At 46.6% G+C, this 23,694-nt stretch overlaps 1 protein-coding gene across 2 annotated transcripts in view; it reads right to left on the bottom strand.

The window, feature by feature from the left end:
* The window catches only part of LRRC24 (leucine rich repeat containing 24), a 165,563-nt gene that overhangs the window by 13,141 nt on the left and 128,728 nt on the right, over positions 1–23,694 (bottom strand). The gene's annotated exons all lie outside the window — the stretch shown is intronic.

Genomic DNA, 23,694 nt, shown 5'->3' with positions numbered 1-23,694 from the left:
CATCATTTTCTGCAGTTCTAAAGGCTCACGTTAATTTTATTTTTTGCATATTTATATAGCGCAAACTCGACCCGAAGGTATTGGAGCGCTTTACATAATTAGCACCTATTTACATTGCACATTCAGGCATGGGGAGATTAAGTGATTTGCCCAGAATCACAGGACGCGACCCCGAGGTTTCCAGCACCAAAGTCGGCAGTCTAGTTGACGGACCACATCCTCTCCCAACTGAAGAAAGTGCCACCTTTTAAGTCCTGCACAGGAAAACATAACACCCTAGGATCGTGGTGGTAATACAGTGAGTGCTTCTGTGTCCAGTTGGGGTGGTATGTAGATGCATAGGATATTATCATGTTTCCCCTCTACCGATCCCTCAATTCCCACATAGTCACCATGTGACTCCTGGAAGGTTCACATCCCCACGAGCCGGACATGTTTGTGAAGGGGTATGTACAACCCCCCTAGATCCCCTAGTGAAACCAGTGTGAAAGACCTGGTCATAGCCAAATCTATGTAGGAAGTGGCAGTTGGAGACTAGTAGGTGGGTGCCCTACATTAGCAGTACTTCTGGTGTGAATCATTTGGCAAAGCTAGGGACTGCCATGAGTTTGATGTGGTCAAAGAGGCCGTTAATATTTCAAGACATGACTTGAAAGTCAGCCAGGGCTGGTGGTCCTACGCGAGGCAATATTTGAAAATCAAGAGACTCTCAATCACAGTTGTTGTAACTGACTTTTGGGGAGCGTGGGGTGAACCACGCGTGAGCAGCAGGAGTGTAGAGGGCTGGTGAGACGGGGGCTCGTGGAGGTGGGCTCGCGCAGCCCAGAACACAAGGGATGATGGCGAAGAACATTTACAAAGTGTGACAATATTTCTTGGTAATAGTATTCTGTATTTGAGGGTGTCAGTAGGTACTGCATATCCCAGGTGGCGGCAGATTCCAGCGCACTCTGAATACATCCCCTAGGACTCCCTCCCTCTGTGGCAGTCCTGCAGTCAGTCACCCACTCCTGACCGCAGCCTTCCCCGCCCCAAGTACACGCTCTGACCTTATCCTACGTCTACCGCTGCCCCCACCCTCCTTTCCCGTAGAAGAGGCACGGCTCGCTTGTCGCCCCAGGATCGTCACATCCAGGCATGCGGCCGGCTCTCATCCGGTTTCACAGCCGCTAAAAGCCTCAATTAACCGCGCATTAATTATTCAGTACGTGGAAGGCGCGAGCCGCTGGCTGAGGTCTGGTTACAGTTTACACCTCTGCTTCTGGGGGAACAGTAGAGACACTAGTACTAGTCTGATCCGGAGAGGATGCAGACAGTGTAGGCACTCCTCAGACTCCTTGGACACCGATCACAGCCTCCCCCAAAAGACAGGGTCCCTGTGCAGCGCCCCTGGGGCCTTACATTGACCAGAAAAGTCCCATTGGTAGCTGAAGTAAAGTAAAACACCATCGCATTACAAATGCTGGGGAAACCACATCGAAAACGACAGTACTCACCAAGTCAGGGCCCAGGGGGACAACAGTAGAGACTCAGCACTGCAGTGTAGTACTACACAACAGAAAAAATTGTCACCACCACCACCACGACGAGTCGGTCGGTCGGAGTCAACCCACGAGGTGTGTACGCAGAGGCAGTGGCACCACCGCGTGCATGATGACGTGACAGATTGATGCATTGAGTGCGCAGCGCACCTCATGGCCAATCACTGTCACTGTGTTCAGACTAAGCCACAGTGATTGGCCATAGTTGCGCGGCACCCAATCCAGTTACTCCTAGGCTGCCGAGACAGTCTCAGGCTCTCTCAGCCAATCCAGAGACGCTGCATTAGCAGCGCCTGCCCTGGATTGGCGAAAGAGCACGGATAGGGCTCGCCCGGAGGGGCTGCTGCAGAGGCAACCCTCAGCCTCTCGACCCCCTCCTCTCACTTAGTAGTACACATGGCTACAGTGCGGCGAATGCGCATGCTCGTGCTTGTCGTGAGACAAACTCGAGCATGCGCAGATAAATTGCGAGCCGCCCGCTGCCGCTGTCAATCAACTCACTGTGTCACTGTCAGTGCTCGCCTCGCCCCCTGGCCCCACCCCCTTCATTGTCCGACGCTCGCATTCATTGCCTTGCAATAATAATATATTATTGCATTGCTGGTCTCAGTCTGCGACTCTGCGTGCGTTCGTTCGCGGTAAGTGGGGCTCCGCCCCTGCGCCCCAATGGACGCACCGCCACTGCCTTGAACTACAAAGGAGGGCAAAGAAGCAGGACAGGCCACCAAAGCAAGGTTCACTTGCGACCTCTGGCAGCAAGTCCGGGTGGTTACCACAGGGAGGAGGCGGCGCAGGCAGAGGCAGAAGGGAAGAGCAGGAGGGTGAACAGAAGGGCAGAGGAGGGATAGCAAGAATGGGAGAGTCAGAGTACTGAGCGGCAGAAGAGGGCGGAGTCAGTGTGAAGGGGCGGAGTCCGAGTCATTGTGAAGGGGCGGAGTCAGAGTCATTGTGAAGGGTGGCGGAGTCAGTTTCGAGGGGCGGAGTTAATGATGGGCAGTGGGGAGGGGGAGGAAAGATATCACAGCCAGGGGCCGAGGGAAACGAGTCAGGACAGGGACTAGTCAGAGAGAGAGAAAAGTTTGAGAGGACTGGGAAAAGCAGACGAGACGGGGGCTGGAGAGCGGAGAGCTGTGAGGGAGGGTACTGGGGTTCTGACCCTGGCTCTCATGGGCCACAGCGTATGGAGTTGGTCTCTTGTAGAGTGGACTGTAGCTATGCAGTGTACCAGAGGACACTGGGGGTCTAACATTGGTTCCCGAGGGTGATAGCGCATGGAGCAGGGGGCAAGCACGTTTCAGGTACCCCCGTACATCGGTAGTATAGTGGACTGTAGGTAAGCAGTATACCATCAGGGACTGGGGCTCCAACACTGGTTCTTAAGGGCCACAGCGTATGGAGTGTAACAAGCATGTGTTTCAGGTACCTCTTTAGTATAGTTTACTCTCGGGATACAGTACACCAGCAGGTACTGGAGCGCCAACTCTAGTTTTCAAGGGCGACAGCACATGGAGAGGGACACCAGCATATGTTCACTGGGGATCTACCACTTATTATTATGGACCACAGTATATGGAATAAAACAAGCATATAAAATGTCAGGGACCCAAGTACCTCTTTAGTATAGTTTGCTCTAGGTATGCAGCATACCAGATAGTGCTGGGGGTATAGTAATGGCTCTCACAGCCTATGAAATAGGACAAGCATATATTTCAGGTACCCCAATACCTCTTTGGTATAGTTTGCTCTAGGTATGCAGCATATCAGATGGTACTGGGGTCCAACACGCGATATCACGGGCCTCAGCGTATGGAATGAGACAAGCATATATTGTAGGTACCCCAGTACCTCTTTAGTATAGTTTACTCTTGGTATGTAGTACACCAGGAGATACTGGGTCTCTAACACTGGTTCTTAAGGGAGACAGAGTATAGTGCGGGGTACAAGCATGTGCCTACAGTACTGAGCACATCTTTAGTGTAGTTTGCTCTGGGTATGCAGCATTCGTCATGACTCAGAAGGAAGCACCCGTGCTTCTCAGGAGTTCTTCTTTGTATTCAAGCTTTTAGCCCATTCATATTCATCCAAGAAGATTGCACCAGGCCTGCCGTCTTGTCCCCTTTCACTTCACAGGTGTGAGCCAATTCAATATATACAAAGAGGATTCCCCTCAATCCTCCTCAATTTGCAGGGCAGTTAAAAGTCAGTCTTACTAACTCATTTCAAAGAGTGCGCAGGAAAAAATAAAAATCGAAACCCCAACAAGGGCCTGGTGCAAAGTAGTAACATTCACACTGCATCTTGAAATTACCACCGCCAGGCGTGGCACGTACGTTGATCAGGAATCCTAGTGAGTTAACATTTTGCACCTCATGGGATTCCACAGGAACCTAAAAAGCTCATACATGTTCTAAAGTGATATGTTTTGCTTCTCCAGGATATACCTTTTAGTCCACCCTAAAACATCGTTCTATGCCCCAATCCCTGCAGAGAGTAACCTGAGCTCTAAACAGGTAACTCGGACATTATGTATCAGATAAACTACCCCTATGGCATGGCCTTACTAAACGACAAGGTCAATGGCCGAGGTTCTTAATGAGGGCTGAGAACTCTGAGGAGACTTGCAAAATCCTAATAATAGATAGTAAGGGTTAATTTATTCCTTATAATACATGGCCCTACTATCACTGCCCCAATCCTCTTAATGTCCTATTCCTTCTGATTAACGGCCCTCTGGCTGTAGACATAGATCAAATGCAGAATTTGTACTGTGAAAATAAACACTCCAATATGCAGCCTGTGATTTATTTCATACTTGCGTTTAAAGCATTTTAAAAAGTCACTTTTAATGCTAGTGTTGGGACATCACAAACTCAACTGTAATAAGCTCTAAGAGAAGAGTAGTGATGTAGTGATGTCACTTCTTTACTCAAGCAATATCTGTTCTTCAACAAGTATTGACGACTTCCAGGTATTATCTTGAACACTACTAATACTGATAAAACTGCTACTAGTATTAAGAAGGCGTCAGTTGTACTAACGCTGGATTCGCAAAAAGTGGTTGCAAATCGTGCACCGGCTGTTTGTGAATCCAATGAGATTTCTTTTGTCAATCAACCTAGGTACAAGGTCAGTTCAGAAAATCACCCTTCGCAGTGGGTTATAATCAGACATATTGCATGAATATTAAGGAGGTAAGTCGCAATACAGGACTTCCTTCGATTGGAAGCCATCGCAGGGATGATTGCCTGCTGGGGTCAGCAGACCACCATGTCTGGTCACTTTTAAATAAACTTTTATAAAAAAATATTAAAACAAAGACAGTTTTCCTTATGGGAAACAGGGAACTTTGCTTCAAGGAAAGTTTTTATTTACTTATTTTTTTAACATTCACAAAGGCCTCCTTTCATTATGAATAATCATACCCACGAGGATTCAAATCAGTTGACACTGTTTACACACACACACACAAACACCGGAAGTGGTTGCATAAAGCACTGCATTTCTCACAGATTACTTAAAATAACATGTATTTGTCCACTCAAGTGTGTGAATTACTTCTACATCCCGTCACCTGTACGTGAAAGGCCAACAACTGTCTCTGTTGCTCATGCAACAGAGGCAGACCTCATGGGATAAATGCACTTCAACAAGCCCGTGTAATGCCGCTACAGAATCTCACTGGAAAGCATGAGGCGAAATGACTCAATTGAGAGATATAAAACAATATGACCTCGAGATACAGATAATGTCTTGTAACCTCACAGTTGAGGTTATTTGCTTTATTGTTTCAGCTGCAACTCCAAATCCCACCACTAGATGGCGGACTTGCCACGTCGCCTTTATGTTGTCAAATCAATCGACGCACATGCTTGGTGAAACATTCCAGATGGTACACACCGGAAACAACGGGACTGCACGCTGTAATGCTTACGGAGGAAATTAAAAGGCGACGCCATTGGCTCTCTTCCATTATTTGTTCTTTCAGTGCACTGCATTGGAAAGAGTTCTTGGGTCGGACTCGAGACATTGCCGTGCTTGTTCCCTAGTTTGCGACTTTCACTATAGGGTGGCGAGGGAGGGGGGGGGGGGCATGGGTCCTCTAAGGTAGATGCAACCTTATTGAGGTGGGCAGACTTGATCCTTTCTTTTTTAATATATTCGAATAAGTGCCTTAACAGGAGACTGGGCATAGCGAAAAGGTTGGTTTGAGAAGTCAGAGGCAGGAGGAAACACAGTGTGAGAGATCTTTGATAGCACGTGCAGAGTACTAATAAACACATACTCTGTTTTATATAGCGCTTTAGACTACAGTTCTGCTGTTTCTAAGTGCAGTAAATAAGAGATGTTTTTACTCTCCAATTTAATGACTCATTTTGCCGTCCACAAAAAAAAAGGAATTTAAACTTGTGGCGACAAATGACAAATTGCCGGAGGTTCCATATTACCTCATGAGACGAAGGTGAGAGGAGGTTAGGTGGACTTCTCATAAGGAACAGGGTCAAGACTGATTTGCATATGGCTGGGTCCAAACTGGGGTGGTGTGGTGAGCAAAAGAATGATGGATTAAACCTAGATCCTTGTGACTGGGGGTGAATGTTTGCATTGTCCAGCATTCTGACCATCAATTGTTTCTTTTGCATATGGCACGCTTACAGCCGACGGAGCTCCAGCTAAGCCTCATCACTACACGACGACCTACACGAAGACCTTCACGGCTACTCCTGCACATGACAGAGCCTTGTTCAATGTTCCAGCGCCCCAGCCCTTGTACCACTGCTGGCAGACATCTTGAGTTGGAAAGGCCTACATAGGTGCCTAGACCCTCTCTTACTGGCGGCCTCTATGATTGGGGAAGCATATAAAAGCATCCAGGCTCTATTTTGCTGGCAGCCATATTGAATTGAATTGCTAGCTCAACCCTGCCTTGCACTGCCAACTCACTGATAACTGCTGTCTCCAGTGTGTGGCAGACACAGTGGCCGTCTGCACACCTCCCTTCCACGCTGTGAGAGCGAGGTGCACCTTGCCGTGAGCTACCATGTCCACTGACAGACGGCCCGCATAGGATGATGCAGCATTCCTGAAGTCACCACCCCCTTCGAGGCGTCCTAGAAGCACAACACTGGAGCGCGGAGGGCTGACTGGATCGAGAAATTAGACAACTTCATTGAAGCCTTGGATGAATCAGATGATGCCAAAGTGATTTGCTACCTCAAGAACCTTGAGTCAAAGAGGCTTTCCAAAAAATCCCCAAAGAAGAATCCAACACTTATCAAAATGTAAAAGATACACTCTCCAAGAAATTTGATCCTGCCACCAAAGTGGGCTATGAACGTTACACATTCGGCAAAGCTCCCCATCAACCAAGAGTCAATGGACAATTTTGTGGAGCGCCAGGAGCACCTCATCAAACACTGTTGATTCAGAAAATTTTCCAATGAGGAAGCCATGCATCTCAGAATCCTAGATGGCTGTCAATCTGAAGTCTTCGGAATGTGAATGCTTCGAGAAACTCACTCAAACCACGAGTGTAGTCACGGCCCACGTGGAAGAATGATTGGACAAACAAGCAACTGACATGGAAGCAGGTGTGACCAACTTAAAGTCAGTGCTAGCCATAGGTAAAAATCAACAGCCACATAAAGACGAGCACAAACCACGACTTCTAGAAATTGCAAGATCATGCTACCAGTTTGGGTTGGCATTCTCTTACGATTGGCAGTGCCCACCTCTTGGACAGGTGTGTAAGGGCTGTGGCAAAGAGAACCGTTCAAATCTATCTGCTGTGCCCAAACAACGTTCCAACCTTCTGACTACAGTAGACGCAAAGACAAGACAAGTAGTGAGAACTGACAACCACTAATCAAGCGGCAGATCCCGCCATCACCGGCAGACTGTCCTCCTCTCAATCCACCACATCAGCCAGCGATAGCGAGGAAGATGGATACCTCATAATGATGTCAAAACGCAGATCTTGGCCCCAGTGACCCACTGTCGCCCTCACTGAACGGCCACACCATGAACTTCATCATCAACAGTGGTGCCTCTGTCAATGTTGTCAGTAGGTGAGACCTAGCTACCCTCCAAAGCTGTGTATAGCGGAGACTGGCAAGAGAATTTATGTCTGGGCAGAAGACACCAATACACTGCATGTGGAGTTTGCGGCATCTCTGGGGGGGCAGGGTGAGGCACCTCGCCAACTTCTACATTGCAGACTGCCGAGTTTCTGTCCCTAGAGTCCTCTGCCTCATACTGCCAGCAGTCTAAGACTCATGCATGCACACGCAGAAAGTGAGATTATCCACCACATACGCCTGCCGGAAGTCACCGGCAATTGCATGGTTGTTCTTCTGGACCTGAAAAGACAGTTCATACTTTACATAATTGACAGTGGGGCGTCAATCAACCCGATGCCATTCAACCCTTTCACCGAACTTGACCCAGTCCTGAAATTCGCAAAGTCGCCCATCAAGGTCTACACGTGGGCTGTATCCAAGCCTCTTCACAGCCATGGCTCCTACAATGCAACCATAACCCATGGCATGTACTCCATCACGGTTCTCCTTCATGTGCTGCAAGGTAAAGCATCTGGTGCCTTTCTCCCCAGTTTCGCCACGGCAGCTGGAATGAGTCTCATTTCCATCAACATCCACCTTGAGGCAGACCCAGACACCATTCATTTACTCCCAGTTCTTTTCAGGGGCATCAGCAAACTAAAAGATGTCCGTGTCTGCCTTAAGATCAACGAGAGTGTTCGCCCAGTGGCACAGAGGCATAGGAGAGCTGCGTTCTGTAGAAAGAAACATCAATAATCTTCTCATCCTTGACATTATTGAACCATCCAAAGGCCTCCCCCCTTGGGTGTCTCCCATCGCTGTAGTCCCAGAAAAGGACAGGCAAGCAGATGTCCCCATTGCGTTCATAGGCACCAGCCAAACAAAGCGATAGAACGAGAAAGACATTCCTTTCCACACACTGCAGAAATGATCACCCAACTCAACGGGGTGATGCGCTTCTCCAAACTTGATCTCAACAAAGGTTACCATAAGATCGAATTGGAAGAACAGTGCCTCTACATTACAACGTTTGGCACTCACATGGACCTCTTCCATTGTAAGAGACTGAATTTCGGTAGCTTGTCAGCGGCTGAAATCTTTCAAGAGGTCATTCAACCTGTACCTACCGTGTAAAACTACAGGGATGACATCCTTGTTTTTGGGGCCACCCGCAAAGTGCATGATGCTGTGTTTAACAAGGTCAGTCAACGGCTCTGTGAAGCTGGTCTTAACCTTAACACCAACAAATGCCAGTTCCACAGAAGCAAATTGAAATTCTTTGGGCTCCTGTTCTCAGAGGAGGGTATGACGCCGTATCTGGAGAAGGCTGCTACTCTCATGCATCACTCCTTTCTAGGCATGGCTAGCTATTGTGCCAGGTATACATGAAACGATGCCACCTTCAGGGCCCCATTTCATCACCACACAAAACAGAAGACGATCTTCTGGTGGTCCCCGGACTACGAACACAGTTTCCAACAAATAAAGCCTGCCCTCGCCAAGGCCACTGTCACGGCTTACTTTGACACCAAACTGTTCACTGAAGTGACTGTCGAACGCAAGTCCAGTGGGTCTCAGTGGCTTCTTGGCACAAGACTCTGGAACCATGGAGGCCCAGTGTCACATTGTCACCTATGCCAGCAGAAGTCTCTCCGACACTGAGAAAGCCTACTATCAACCTCAGAAGAAGAGTCTCGCAGTAGTGGTTCACCATCATAACACCACCAGGCTCTTCAAACCATCTCTAGGAACCATAAAGCCGAAATGCCTCCCAGGATTGAACAGTGAGCAATACACCTTCAAGAGTATGACTACATCATCGTCCACAAACCAGGCAAGGAGCACAATCCAGCTGACTATTTTTCCACACAGCCACTGCACTCAACAAAAAGACACTTGTCCATTGCAGAGGAATACCTCGATTTGATAGTCAGCACAAGCGTGCGTCCTGCACTCTTGATTACTCAAATAGCTGACTCAACAAAAGGACAACAGCAATCTAGTCCTCGTCATGTATCTCATTGAAAAACACAGGTGTAAACATAGCAAAGAGAAGAGTGGCGACTCTGAAGAGTTCCTTCTACAATGTCAAGGATGAGCTGGCAGTCACACGAGGGGGACTTGTCCTCTGAGGATCACGAATCGTGATCCTAAAGAAACTCGCAAACAAGCCATCGACCTAGCACATGAAGGATACTGAGGGATAGTGGTCACCAAAAGGGCACTCTGAGACAGACTAAGGTTCCATGGTTTAGATGCGACGGAGCTGCGAAAAAGCCACCTGTGCAATTGCCTATTGCTACCCACACAGCCACTGCCTCTGGAGATGTCAGTAATACCAGAGAGTGTGTGGGAGAGGATAGCAGTTGACTTCTTCAGCCCACTTGAGTCTGGCCAATATCTTCTAGTGGCCTCATCCACTGGAGCTGCCAAAGTAATCAGGATCCTTGATGACATCTTTGCAAGGTGGGGAATCCCCAAAGCCCTGAAGTCTGACAATGGGCTGCCATTCACCGGTGGAGACTACAAGGAATTCTTGATTTGCCTAGGTATGGAGCATCAACGGGTAACTCCATTCTGGCCACAAGCCAATGAGATAGAAGAAGAACCATTCATGAGGATTTTCAGGCTGAATGTGCAGAGCGCTACAAAAGAAGGACTAGCTCTTGAGGAAGCCCTTTGTCAAGTTCTGCGAGCTTGTCGTACCACCCACACTCCACGAGTGGAGAGAGCCCTGCAACGCTCATGCTTGGCAGATCTATTCGCACCAAACTGCCACAACGGTCTCATGAACAACACGTGACCCTGCAGAAGAAAGGGAAAATGAAAGTGCATGCGGATGCCAAGGGCGAGCGCAGGAGGCGATTGGACAGTAGTCAAGCAGAGACAACAGAAGAGAACAGACACCCCTTTAACACCAAGCCGCTTCAAGTCACAGCAGTCAAGCGGAGCATGGTCATAGCATCTCGCCCCCCTAAGTCCATCACCTGGAATGCATCACACTTTAAGGTCACAAACCCCACTCAAGACAATGACAACCCTCAGCAGCGACACATAGTCCTGAGGCACTGGCAAATGCCTCGTGTGACCCGATGGGTAAAGAACTAACTGCTCCAGTAGTCACCACTTGGTCTGGCAGAGTTGTGACCAGGCCTCGACGACTCAGTAAGAACAATGGGGTCCTTGTTTAAAAGGGAGAGGTGGAATGTCAGGCTCTCTAGGACCCTGTGATTGTCTCTGACCAAAGCGGTGACAATACAGCCAGCTGGAGTCAGGAGGAGAAAGTGAAGAGTTCTGGGAGGGTGAAAAAAAGTCAGTTGCTGCACAGCAGAGGTTCGAGCGAGTCGCTGCCCCACGAGCGCGCTTAATAAATACGTTTTAACCAGCTCCCAGTGGAGCTGCGTTCCTGTGTCCCGACATGACAGACGGTATTTGGGGAATAGTTGGGGACTGCATTTTTTTTTTTTACAGCAATGGAGAGAAAACAGTGGATTTAAAATATTGCGGGTTGGAACCAATAGGATGGAGTACTCAATTGTCAAAGCCAATAGGCTTGGATTTAATGTGGCATGACACGCAGGTAACATTAAAGCCAGGACTATTGGCTTTGCCAATGCTTGTTTTAATTCCTTTTTCCTTTACCTTTCCATGGGAAGGTGAAAGGCCATGGAGAAATCTGACCTTTTCTATTAAAAAGAGATTTTCTGGCTTTGAAGCTGCAGGCGTGTGAACAAATGGAGGTGCGCAAATGGCAACACCCGAGTGACCCTAGTATTGTACTGGTCCTGCAGGTACAGCCCTAACGCATTTGACCACACCCGGTGTTGCAAGAGTAGTGCTGTGCATTCGACAAAGTCGCTCAACACTGGGGATGCACATGTTGCTGTATCTGTACCCCCATGCTTGTGTCAAGATGAAGCAACTCTAATGCACTATTCATTTCCAGGGTCAGAGTCAGAGACTCTGCGTCCAAAACATTGGAGTGCACGGGCATCCATTAGTAAAATAACATTCTAAAATGCATATTATGGAAAAGGTTTGTATTTGTGAGTGCACTTGCGTGCGAACTATTGAACACCTGCAACGAACGTGCAACTACCTACTCCGCTCCTGCACTGAGAAAAACAGAGCAGGTTTTTTTTGTTGCTATGGTAATCTCGTGAGAAGTTAGGCAGGTCATATCAATGTCAAGAAACATAATAGGCTTCCATTTTACTGTCAGAACTGACAAATGTATTAAAAAGTACCTACTGCAGTCAAAGGAAATAAACAAGAAGATGGCTTGAAAGCATACACGATTGATTGCAACAAAAGTGGGATGATTGATTGTAGTTTTTAAATCTAAAATAGTTCCTTGATTGCAAAGGGAACAATTTGGCAGACAGCAGCTCCGTAATCAAGTAAGACCTAAAAATACGGAAGCTTAATATTCTGGGGCTGGATGGGCCCAGTAATGATGGGTTTGCCGACGGGAGTACGGCGGAGCAAGAAAGAGACCAGCCGAGGAGCTCAGACAAGGGTGGAGAGAAGGAGAGCATGGGTGGACAAGATGATGTAAATTTGAGGAGAGGGAAGAGTCTAAGGCAGGTTGGCATGGCGGAGATATTGAAAAGGAAATGAAACCGCAGAGTATTTCTGGGCAGCGTTCTATAGGAGGTGACAAGGGTTCAGAACTAAGACTTGGAAGCATTGCAGGGTGTCCCTGAACTAATGAATGGAGGTGGACCCAAGGAGTGGAGCAAGATCCGATTAGATTTCTAACCGAGAAGGTGATTGGTTGCATCAGGTGATGGCCGACTCAGAGGGCTCAGCGGACTTTGCAAAAGGAGACTGTGTGCTGGACGGGAGGATGACGTCGAGAGGGTTGCCCTGAGAGCATGTGGATGAATGATGGGTGCTTATGGGAGATGGATCAGGGAGAAGTTCGAAGTGTGTTGGTGTTTGTGCAGGTGGAAATTACAATACACAATTGTGGATGTCTATTCAAAAGCATGATTCACACCCATTACAGTCTATAATGCTCTGGAAGGAAGTTGAGTGATGTACCCCAGGGAGGGATCTCTATCACCTCTTTAGCCAAAACAGCGATTCTTAACCTGCGGTCCAATGACACCTCAGAGGTCTGCAACTCCTACTTAAGGGGTCCACAACTGTTTAGAAAATTAAATAATAAGAATAATAAAGTGTATATATATATATATATATATATATATATATATATATATATATATATATATCAATCAACCAACCAATCAATCACTCAATCGGGGGAATTAACTTTTCCCATTGATTTCTATTGAAGCGGATACAATTTCAAGCAGGAGACAAGCTAAAATAAATCATTTTTTTGCTTTGCAAAATTGGGAGTCTCCTACAAGATTAGAGGCTATTAGCATGTACGACTAATGTACCTCTTATTATAGCTATAGTAATTGGTTCTTTGATGAATATTCTGCTGGTGGCTTTATGCAAAAACAAATAAACCAAATTAAATGAACGGACCGGGCTTTGTTCTATTGCAACTTTTCTTTGGCAATGCATTCATTACGCCCTATACAATTCTAGGGCCCACAGCAGGATGGGCCTGGGACAGAAATTAGGCCCGGGCACCAAAATAAAAGTGGCCCTCATTAATGAATCAGAAATAAGGCCATATTTGGAAATCGTAACAATTTTGTTCTTGTAAAGTCACACATGCTGTATAGCTGTTTTGTAAGGTATGGGAGACTGCATGGATCTGTGCTTGCTGCAGGCAAAATTTGTTTTAATATCGTGAAAAACAGTAAAAACTGGCCCAGCAAATCATAAAACCAGCCCACAAACAGCCAAAAATCAGTCCACAAACTGCCTTTTCAGACCAGCCTGTCATACACTGCCCAATTGCCCTGTGAGGGCGAGTCCGACTCTGGCCCATAGACATGCAAACACATACGTTGCCACCACATGTCATACAATAGCAGCTCTCGTCACACGATCGCCCACTGAGGAGCTGTTATCTCATGGTGCGGTAAAGTGAGCTGGAAACCCCTTTGATAGTGGGTTTCTAGCTTGTGTGTGGGGGCTCTCAGCAGACAACATAGATCAGTGGTTTTACAGCCTCCCTAATACGTCGGCAGCAGGCTAAGAAGCCTTTGTTTATACGGGAGGGTCAGCTGGAGTAGTAGCAAGCTCCAAGCTCTGTCCCATCCTTGCTCAGTTGACGATGGACTGAAAGACCCACCAACCCATGCTACAGCCTCCGCCCATTCAAGACACAGCCCATCTCACACAGTAACATTATATTTAAAGTTTGCAAACACATGCTTGAGGAAAACAACCTTTACAAGGCTAATAGGGACCAGATTTTGAAATCAAAAACCAGGACATTGCAAAAACGTAGAAGTAGGACTACCATTGTGCATCCATTGTGGGGCACAACATGATCTGCTTGAGAGCAATCACTAACATAGGAAACACATGACAACAAGGCACTACATGGAATCAAAAGCAACTCTTATCCACAATAGTATCAGAGTTAACAAATTCCTTTCAGTGAGGGGCTGCCATACAGGTCTGCACTGGAACACAAAAGACAATATCCTGTGGGCCCAGGGCCTCAGTTCTCTCCTCCAAGGCTCAGATTCCCCTCCCCCTTCCAAACACACAATCCCCAACTCCTCTCCCAAGAACAGCTGCACTACTCAAGCAGTGCCCCACTGCTTCCTACGGCTGCGCTCTACCCCCCAAACTACTTGGAATCTCTAGAAACATTCGAACTAGGAGACTGCATCGCAGCCACTTTTTAGTTTGAGGCCTACAGACAGCACAGCTGTCTGATTTCCTAAACACATCTGGGGACATTCAGAAAGCTTCCTTGGGAATGCATCCCCACCCATTGCTTACTATTGGTTTTTGGGTTTGTAACTCGCAAGCGCGCTTTCTATATTCTGGCTTCATTTGTTTTAGGCTGTCCAGCTCGAGTTCCTCCCTCCTGAAGAGCATAGCCTATTTACTGTATTCTTCCAGCACTGCTTGATTTCTGTAAACAGGCCTTTAAGTCCTGTTCTAATCTTGTCAAAGACAGAGGTCAAACGCCAGGCTTCGCCTGCCAGGAAGCTTGCTGTTTCTTTTCTTTCTCCGACTTGAAAGTGTGGGATTATGTGACAATCATGCTGCTAATGGGGGTGTGCTGGAGGAAGGCTGTACAAGGTTATTTTTAGGTCGAGCTTGGGCAGCGCATATGCTGCCCTGTGAGGTACGCTGTATTGAGGTTAGGTATAGAAGCTCCGCCCATTTCACGCCCATCTTTTCAATTGGCTCTTGTTACTCATCTTGCAAAATCGTTGCTTTTCATTTGTAAATAGGCTTAATAGTCCCTCCTTGGTACCCCCTTGTCTGCATTTGTAACCTCCCATAACGACTGGACTTTTTACTTGTGTCATTACACGGTCTGTTTTATAAGTTGGTGAGCACTATTTTCTTTAATGGTGTTCCCCCTATACCAAAAAATCAACAAGAGAGGAAGGGATCTACACGGCTAGTCCCCTCAATAGTTTATTCAAAATCAACAAAGCCAGTGTACATAAATCAATAAAAGGGGCACTGTTAGTCGAAAGAGCACTGGTCCACAGGTTCCAGACAAACCGGTATGTTTAAGAAAAGAAAGTAGACCTCTATGAAACAATACCCAGTTGGTATTAAAAGCCCTCACTCGCCAACCTGGTTGGTGACATGCTTCATCATCGGGCTCCACTGGGATGACCGAATGTCATCCCAGTGTGCTGCAACGCCAGGTTACTGCAGAGCGGGGTTCTTGTGTGGGGATAGTGAATTTAAAATCTCCAATTAAGTCAAAAAATAAAACTTTAATAATTTTGCTAATTGGAAAAGAATAAAAGGGAGTGAGGGTCAAAAAAATAGAAGACCTGGTTCACTCCGTGGCGGTCAACATGTTTCTGCCTCTATGAGTGTTAGTCGGGCATTCTTCAGGACCAGAGTGGATGTGCGGAGCCCCGGTGGTATGAACGCGCTAAGGTTCACCCTACCGTGGACTACTTGTGTGAAAATTTGTTAATTACAGTGAAAAATCCGCCAAAATATATTTATATGTTATGGGGAGAGGAACGAGTTTATTAGAGAGGCCAATCCGTTTACTGCCTCATGGATCCCGGGAGGGGGGTGGGAGCAAATTGGCACACCGCCCTTGCTGCTCAGCACCCGTGGTCAACCTACACAGCCTCTTGCTGCCGGGTCCCCCTATACCACCCACGACATCGCAGCATGCTGCACGCTTTTAATAATGTATTTATTTAAATTACACCACGCTCCGCTTTAACTATAGCGGCCGCACTTATTCACAATGGGGTCACATGCACCACTTGAGCTGTTTTTTTTTTTTTTTTACATGAAATCACAGCTGCCGTGGGTCTCCTGCAACTTAATGAATTTTTCGTAGCTGGTATTTACCTCGATGTTTCTTTAATTTGTATATTGCCATTGCATATTGCCATGTAAAATCCCGCACATATGTAATATTTTCAGATATTGTACAGTTTTGCTAAAATATTCATTTTTCATAGTTTATGTTCCCAGGAGACTTTAAATTAAAAGAACGTTTGTACACTTAAAGATGGTCGACACGTTCGAGAAGCGATTTCAGATGCTCGCCTCATCTGCCGCCTTGTTTGTCCCTTTTCTGTGTTTACCACCGAGGCGAAGCAGGAGCTGTGAGCCGTAAAGGTGGAGGCACAACACTTGCTGTGTGCTTGAGGCGGATAGTCACTTCTACCTCCACCTTCAGTCTGGCCAGAATTGTAATGAGTCGAACCTGCATCGTGCACTGGCATGGAAGCAGGATCTGGGCAGCTAATCATCGGAGTGCACCCAGTGAGGTTTCGGAAGAGCGGATGGCTTAACCCAAAGAATGTATTCCCTTTGGGACGGCCGCCCGCAGCCTCCCAGCTCTCATTTAGGCATTGCCCATTCCATCCCGCCAAACCATCCCATTAATAAACACATTACAGGTCCACAGCACCCGAGAGCAGCATTTGGTTTTATTCCACCAGGCCGTTGTCTGAGTTTGAAAAAGAAGGGTAGCTTTAATAACAAAAGGATTAAGGTAGGAGCAATAGACTGTGTCCTTTATCAGAGTAAGATTACATGGGTTAGCCGTATCAATTGGGGCCATGGACAAGGGCTGATGCTCACAGCAATCGTTAGAGTAGAGTTACAGTAGGGTTAAGATTAAGGTTAATATAGGGGCCAGTAAGGTGTGAGGATTATGGTTTGGGTGTCTGTGAAAGAGCAGGGAAGTTGCTGCTTTAATATGTTCTTTGTAGTGGCATTTACCTGCAGCGAGCGGCATGTCCCCTCCAGGCAACGCGCATCGTTATCGGTTTCGTGCCAGGCCATGGGCTTCAGGGTGGCTGAAAGAGCCCCACTGCCTGGTTATGGGCGAGACCCTGCGCCCTCCATATGCCAGCAGTGCCCGCAAGCAGATTATCCTCTAGTGGTTATTTCCCAGCTCAGCACTGCTTCCAATGGTAGCGGTAGTGGGCTGGGCCTGTGTTTTTTTTTTTAGAATCAATCATTTTTTATTGCGTGGTTGCAAGGTAGCAAGTACACAGCTTAGCTGCCTACATCAGGATGCCAGCAGAGCGATAACGGATGAGAATGACAGCGTTTAGGTCTACATCCCGGTGGACGACCCCGCGTTGAGTTCAAACCGTATTTAATCGTTATGGCACCTAGTGAAGAAACCACTTTTATAAAACACTAAAACAAAGAGACAATCCCACCTCCCCTAACCCACCCTCCCTCCATGGCTATCTGCTTGCCCCTCAGTGATTTCAGCGGGAAGAACTTAAAATGAGGAAGACCCAGCAGTGTGTATTCGGGAGCGCGTGGGAATGTATGTGTTCTTTTTTTTTTTTTTTTACTGTACAGTGGCCCATCTGCTTTTATGAGCTCACGTGACACTGAAAGCTGTGCAGCCACCAGATGCACACCAGACGGGGACTTTGAGGCTTCCCTGCCTTTGGAGTCTGGAAATCATAGGATCTTTGTCCTCAATATGAATGTGGGGGTAACGGTGAGATGGATCAGTTAGTTTGAGGCTTTCGGTGACTTGTTACTGTGTCTGGTGTTACTCGTACCATTCACTGTGACGTGTGTGTTTGACTGTATTTTGGGGTGGACTAAATGCCCAGTCAGACACACCTATGACCAGCTCTTGTCTTGTGTGTGATGAGGACGCTCTTTACACGTGCAGTTTCATCACTTCCTTTCCTAGAATATCCAGCCCATTCCCATGTGTTATGAACCTGCGGGGACCCATTGCTTATCCTACAAATATGGGATTGCTCATTTTCCCACCAGACATGGTATTCTGTTTTTTGTTTTGTCTTTTGGCCTCAGATTCGTGGAAACTCTTCTAAGCAATGCACTCGCCAAGCACATGACTGCAGCCATTAATACTAATGTAGGAGGTCGGAACCTTGGAAATTCTGGACTTTGTGTTGGATATGGAATCCAAGCATAATTTTTTTATTTTCCACGTTAAATACAGCAAGACTTCCACGCGTCATGCACGGTGGACTACTAGTGCAAACTTGAAGGGGGCTGAGCATAAAGGTTATGAGGTCAGGTGTTGGGAAGACCGGAAATATAAAGTGGTGGCTACATATGCCGTCTAATTAATACAGGTCGGCGATTTAAAGGGCGGAGTCTTGAATTTATTCCCAAGAAAGGGCAGGGAGTGTGGCAAATGAGTGATCATCCTGGGGTGGTTGGGGACACAGCTCTTTCCCCCAGTCTCCTGCCTTGTCCAGACGTGTAATGCATTGAAGGGGCTAGACTACATTAAGACTATTGTGAAGGGCACTTATGATGAATAACCCTGAGCGGATTTGGCGTTCAACGCTTTGGTAAGAGAAAGGCGAGGATGAGAAGAGGAAAAATAGGAGGGGGGGGGGGACATTTATTAAAAATCGCCTGTAGTCTTGGTAAATGGTTTACAAAGAGGGAAAGCAATGACGAATTTGCACCTTTGAACAAATGATAGAGGCAAACAGTAAATTAGTGTTGAAACATCTGCAACAGAGCGGTAGTGGTGGTAAAGGGGAGACTATGGTATTCAGAGATGGCTGTGATATGAACGGCTCTGCCTCCCTCAAGATGACACCACTATTCCCAGTCATAGTTCTAGCTTGCTATGTATTAGTCAAGAACCTCTTATGGTTTAAGTTACAATCACGGGTTTAAGTTACAATGGTGTAAGTTACAATCAGTTATTCCATTTCCTGATAGAATTTCATATAAACACTTGGGTACAAATACAATTATCTAGTATAAAATGACTCACCCCTTAAATTAGTACTGTTAATAGTTTGAGCAAAGTTGTATTCTGACTTTCTTTAATTCTCAATATATATAGCAGCCCTGGCTGATTTCTTTAGTCACGAATATGGCTCCTCTCCGAAACTGGCGAAGTAAGAGTAAAAAACTTGGTATGTGCAGACGACTTGGCAATTTTATCAATTACTCAAATAGGTGCTGTAAATGACTGCCTTTTATTTTTGAAAACCTGCAAGCGGTGCGTAAACATGTACTTTGTACTTATTGTCCTTGCTTACGAGAAGCAAGGCTGGCAGTAAGTGTGCCTCTTTTACTGTCTTCTCCTAAGCAAGGACTATAATTACAAAGTGCATGTTTACGCACCACTTGCAGGTTTTCAAAACACAAATAAAAGGGATTGTCATTTACAATACCAATAGCTCCAACACTCGCAAATGCGAGACCTGTTGCATTGCAAATGCTCGTTTTTCTAGTACACAGCAACATTTAAATGTCTGTAAATGAACTGAATACATCAGAATTAGGAAAGCCCAAATGATGAAAACATTTTGTTAATTCTGAATTGTGGTGAAAACCAATATTTTAATATGATCATAACAAATCAATACACTAGGTGATGACACTTCCACACATTATCGTTTGTGCGCTGTATACGGTTATCAGTAAAACTGCATGTCTGTGCATTTGTAATTGTCATTTCAATTGAAGCTGTGTTGTCTGTAATGCCAGTGCGTTACCGCATCATGCATACTCTACTCTGTACCACTCCACTCTACACCCCTGCATTCTACGCCTCTCTACTCTAAACCACTCTACTCTATGCCAATGCACTGTACTCTGCACCACTGCACTCTACACCACTCTATTCAAGGCCACTCTCTTTTTTTTAAATTTAGAGTTTTTTATAGCGCAAACTAGACCCACGACATCGGGTATCAGAGCGCTTTACATGAGCACCAGTTTTGTTACAGAAGAACACATTCATTTTTGTTAGGCACGGTTTGTCTACTCTACTCTGTAACACACCACTGCTCTACACCTCTCTACTCTAGACCACTCTACGCCAAAGCACTCTACTCTGTACCACTCCAGTCTATGCCAGTTCACTCTATGCTAAGTAATCCACACAACGCCATTCGAATATATTCTGCACCACTGCACTCTATGGCACTGCACTCTATGCCACTGTAATCTATGCTGCACCACTCCACACTACAACACTCTACTCTGCACCACTGTACTCTACAACAGGTTTGTGAAAATTAATGCACTCTACGCCAATCTACTCTACGCCAATGCCCAAGTGCACTCTGCACCAGTGAACACTGCACTAGTGAACTCTACTCTGCAACACTGTACTCTACTGTGCACCACTCTACTCTACCCTGCAGCCCTCCCCTCTACGCCACTTCACCCTACGCTGCATCGCTCTATGCCAATGCACTCTACACCACTTTACTCTAAGCCAATGCACTCTACACCACTTTACTCAAAACCATGCACTCTGTGCAGCTCCACTCTACTGAGCGCCACTGCACTCTGCACCACTGTGCTCTCCTTCCCGTCACTAACTTTTAGCCATGCTGAAGAGCAGCCACGTTGATGTACAACATGGCTAAACCACAGTGGCAAAGCCAATAGCTCTTGCATCGGCGAGAACTATTGCCTTTGCAAATGCTGGTTTGCTTAGTGACTAACCGACAACCTGTTTATAAACAGATAATTATAGTTTTGCTCTCCCACACTTAGTCAATCTCAGGGGGGGGCACTGAAATCATTTCTTCCGAAAGTGGAATGAAATATACCTCATAGGACATATTAATATGAAAATTCCCCAGCACGCTGCAGGAGGGCGGGAGCTTTCAAATCTATATTTAAGATGAAAGCAGTGATACTACAAGTCCCAGGATGCAACCTTTGGTCGGCTAAAACTTCGAAACTGACGGCCTCAAGTGGCCACTTGATATGGGCATACTCCGCTGCATGAAGAATTATTTGTAGCATTAACTGCAACGTAAAGACACCTTCATACTTTTTAATAGAAATAAAGAATGCTACTTTTTAATGGGGCTTTTATGAGTATTAAAAGCCCTCCCACCAGCTTGAGTGGCGGCAGATACCCCCTGTTACAAGTTAGGCGATTCAAGTGCCAGGGATACTTCGAAAAACAGTGCATCTCTACCTGCGTGTGTTCCGGATGATGGATGATACGTAACTTCCTTCAAATATGCCCCAGTTACCTAGTTACAAAGAGATGGTGGCTGGCCCCAGTATTCATCATCCTTACTAGCAGGCATGCTTTTCAACTCCCATTTTCCTTTGTTTTTAGTGTTTGTCAACAGGTTGAACAGGCCATTTTTTAATACTAAAAGGCAATGGAAATGGAAAAGGTGTCGCTTTCAAAACGCCACCAAATAGTAACTTCCACGAAGGAATGTGCGCACGCCCTGGCAGCCTGCAGCACCCGTGTAACCCTGCTAGAAAGCAAGCATTCACTGGGTGACCCCCCCCCCCCCATTAAAGGAACCCCCTCTCTCCTCTGAATATACCCACCATACAATCGCATCACTTTAAAGAACCCGTAAGGCGACTTGCACCTCTTTATGAAATCATAAATAAATATTTTTTAGAAGGACGAGAGGTAGATGCGTCTTACAAGATTTGAAATTCACTTTTATTTCCAGAGGCGGCGCCCGTGAGCCACTCACCCCAGATCAGCAAGGATTACCTTCCCTTACGCCATGGCGCTCTGGTCAATTCTGAGTCCTGTATTATCATGGTGCGCCCCAAAGGAGAATTTTCCTCCAGTGGAGACCACAACATTATCAATTCTCACAGCCAATCACAGAATGTGGTTCTCAGGGACATCTTCCCAGAGTGGCTTAGTGACCCGTCACCGACAAAAATGTCTGGAAACAGAAGGACTTCTAATCCTTTTCAGGGGAGGAGCAGAGAACACTGCCCAGCAGCCCTCCAAAGGCCAGGACAGGGCACGCTCACACAGTTTTTTTATTCCCACTGGACGGGCTCCTTGGGCCAACCCTAATTCTCAAACATTGTCTAACCTTCAAGAGTGAGAACTTTAACCTCACAGGGGAGTGAAGACACACATACAAGGCCATCACTGCAGGTAGACCCACATCAGGGACTCCGAGACCTCCACATTAACTAAAGTCTCCACTAAACCTACTGCATGCATGGAGAAATTCTGTGCAGCTGGTCTCCTCTGGCAACAACTTGGTACAAGGTGTAGTGCTACACTGCAGTCTTGCATTTAAAACATGAATTTGTAAAGTGATGGGACAATGACGAAGACCTACAATGATCTGGGGGCATGAAGAATTTGGTTCCGCTTGTCTTCTTGCGCTTGTCATTTCTACAGCACTACTATATCACGGATTTCCATTTACTATATCAATTGAGAAGCAAACTAACATTGACAAAAACTTTTTCTGCGTCACCGACAACCTCATAAATGAAAGTAAAATTCCTAGACTGAGTCAAGTCCTCGCTCAGCCTCGTTTGACTATGATGCAGCATGGCCCCACGCGCCACATAAAACCATCCAGAAACAGACATGGCGGCGGCAGTGTGCGTCACACAGTATCGGCTCCTTTCACACGGTCACCTGGTGAGAGCAGATATCACACGGTGTAAGACAATACGAGCAGGAACCCACACTGAAAGGGGGAATCCAGCTTCTTTGTGCAAGCTCTGTACTCCTGATGTCCATGGGGGCATTTGCCAACCTGTCCAAGACATCAGGGCAGCATCTGGGCTTTCTTCCTGTGAAGAATATGGAGTCTTTCTATGGCGGAGCATGGCATGAAGCCACGCCCCTTAACATGGCTACACCCACCACATGCTCATCCATGCAAAGTAAGAAACCTCACCCCTTTACTTGGCCCCACCCCTCACATGCTTATCCATGCACAGTAAGCCACCAAATGGCTCAAGGCCCTTTCCTATCCTGACCCCCCCCCCCCTCCCAAACAAGGGCCTTGTCCAACCACTCTGAGAACTGTATTAAAGTTGGCAAGCATGCATGCAACAGGTGGGATGCGTAAATCTGCCCACTCCTCCGCTATGGTACTTGCACCGCCTGCACACAGCAAAACGCATTGGCCAGCGGATGCTGTAATGGCAGTGCCAAGCACTAGCCTCCTGGCCAGTGCATCTGCATGGGGATAACGCGGCCTCGACTCTGGGTCAGCAGACTGGATCTTCAGGTACCACTCTCAGGGTTTCACTAGATGTGGCTCTTGGTATCATAAACTAAGAAGGCGTACAGCAAGATTTTACAATTCGACTGCATGTGGCTGTGTAAACTGCTCCAGAAATCATGGGTTAAAGTAAGAGCACAAAAGTAGCTTGTAGGATGATTTTCGGTCTCTGCAATAGACATGGAGGAAGACCGCTTATATAAAAGGCGTAATGTGTACAACAAAAATATAATCATAACAAGTGCGGAGGACAAAGATGTTCTGAGAAGCCCCCTAGACAAGGCTACTGAATGGCCACGTCATCCACAACAAAGGCTGCCTAAGTCTAGCCCCCCTCCTGCCTCTTTCAGACACCACTCTGCACTTCCGGTTTCTATATTTTACTATAGCAAGATCTTGACTTTCACCCGGAGTAAGAGGGAGATAATAAGAAAAGGGGAGAAAGTGCGATTATAAACAAAAAAAAAACTGCAAAAAATAATTCCAGTGTCCTGCACCTGCAACCACCGGCAAAAATTAAACACTACCTATGCAAGCCTT

Source organism: Triturus cristatus, chromosome 5_1 (genome assembly GCF_964204655.1).
Source record: "Triturus cristatus chromosome 5_1, aTriCri1.1, whole genome shotgun sequence".
NCBI classification, from domain to species: Eukaryota; Metazoa; Chordata; class Amphibia; order Caudata; family Salamandridae; genus Triturus; species Triturus cristatus.
The sequence above is the reverse complement of the archived record's forward strand: the minus strand, read 5'-3'. Positions and strand labels throughout refer to the sequence as shown.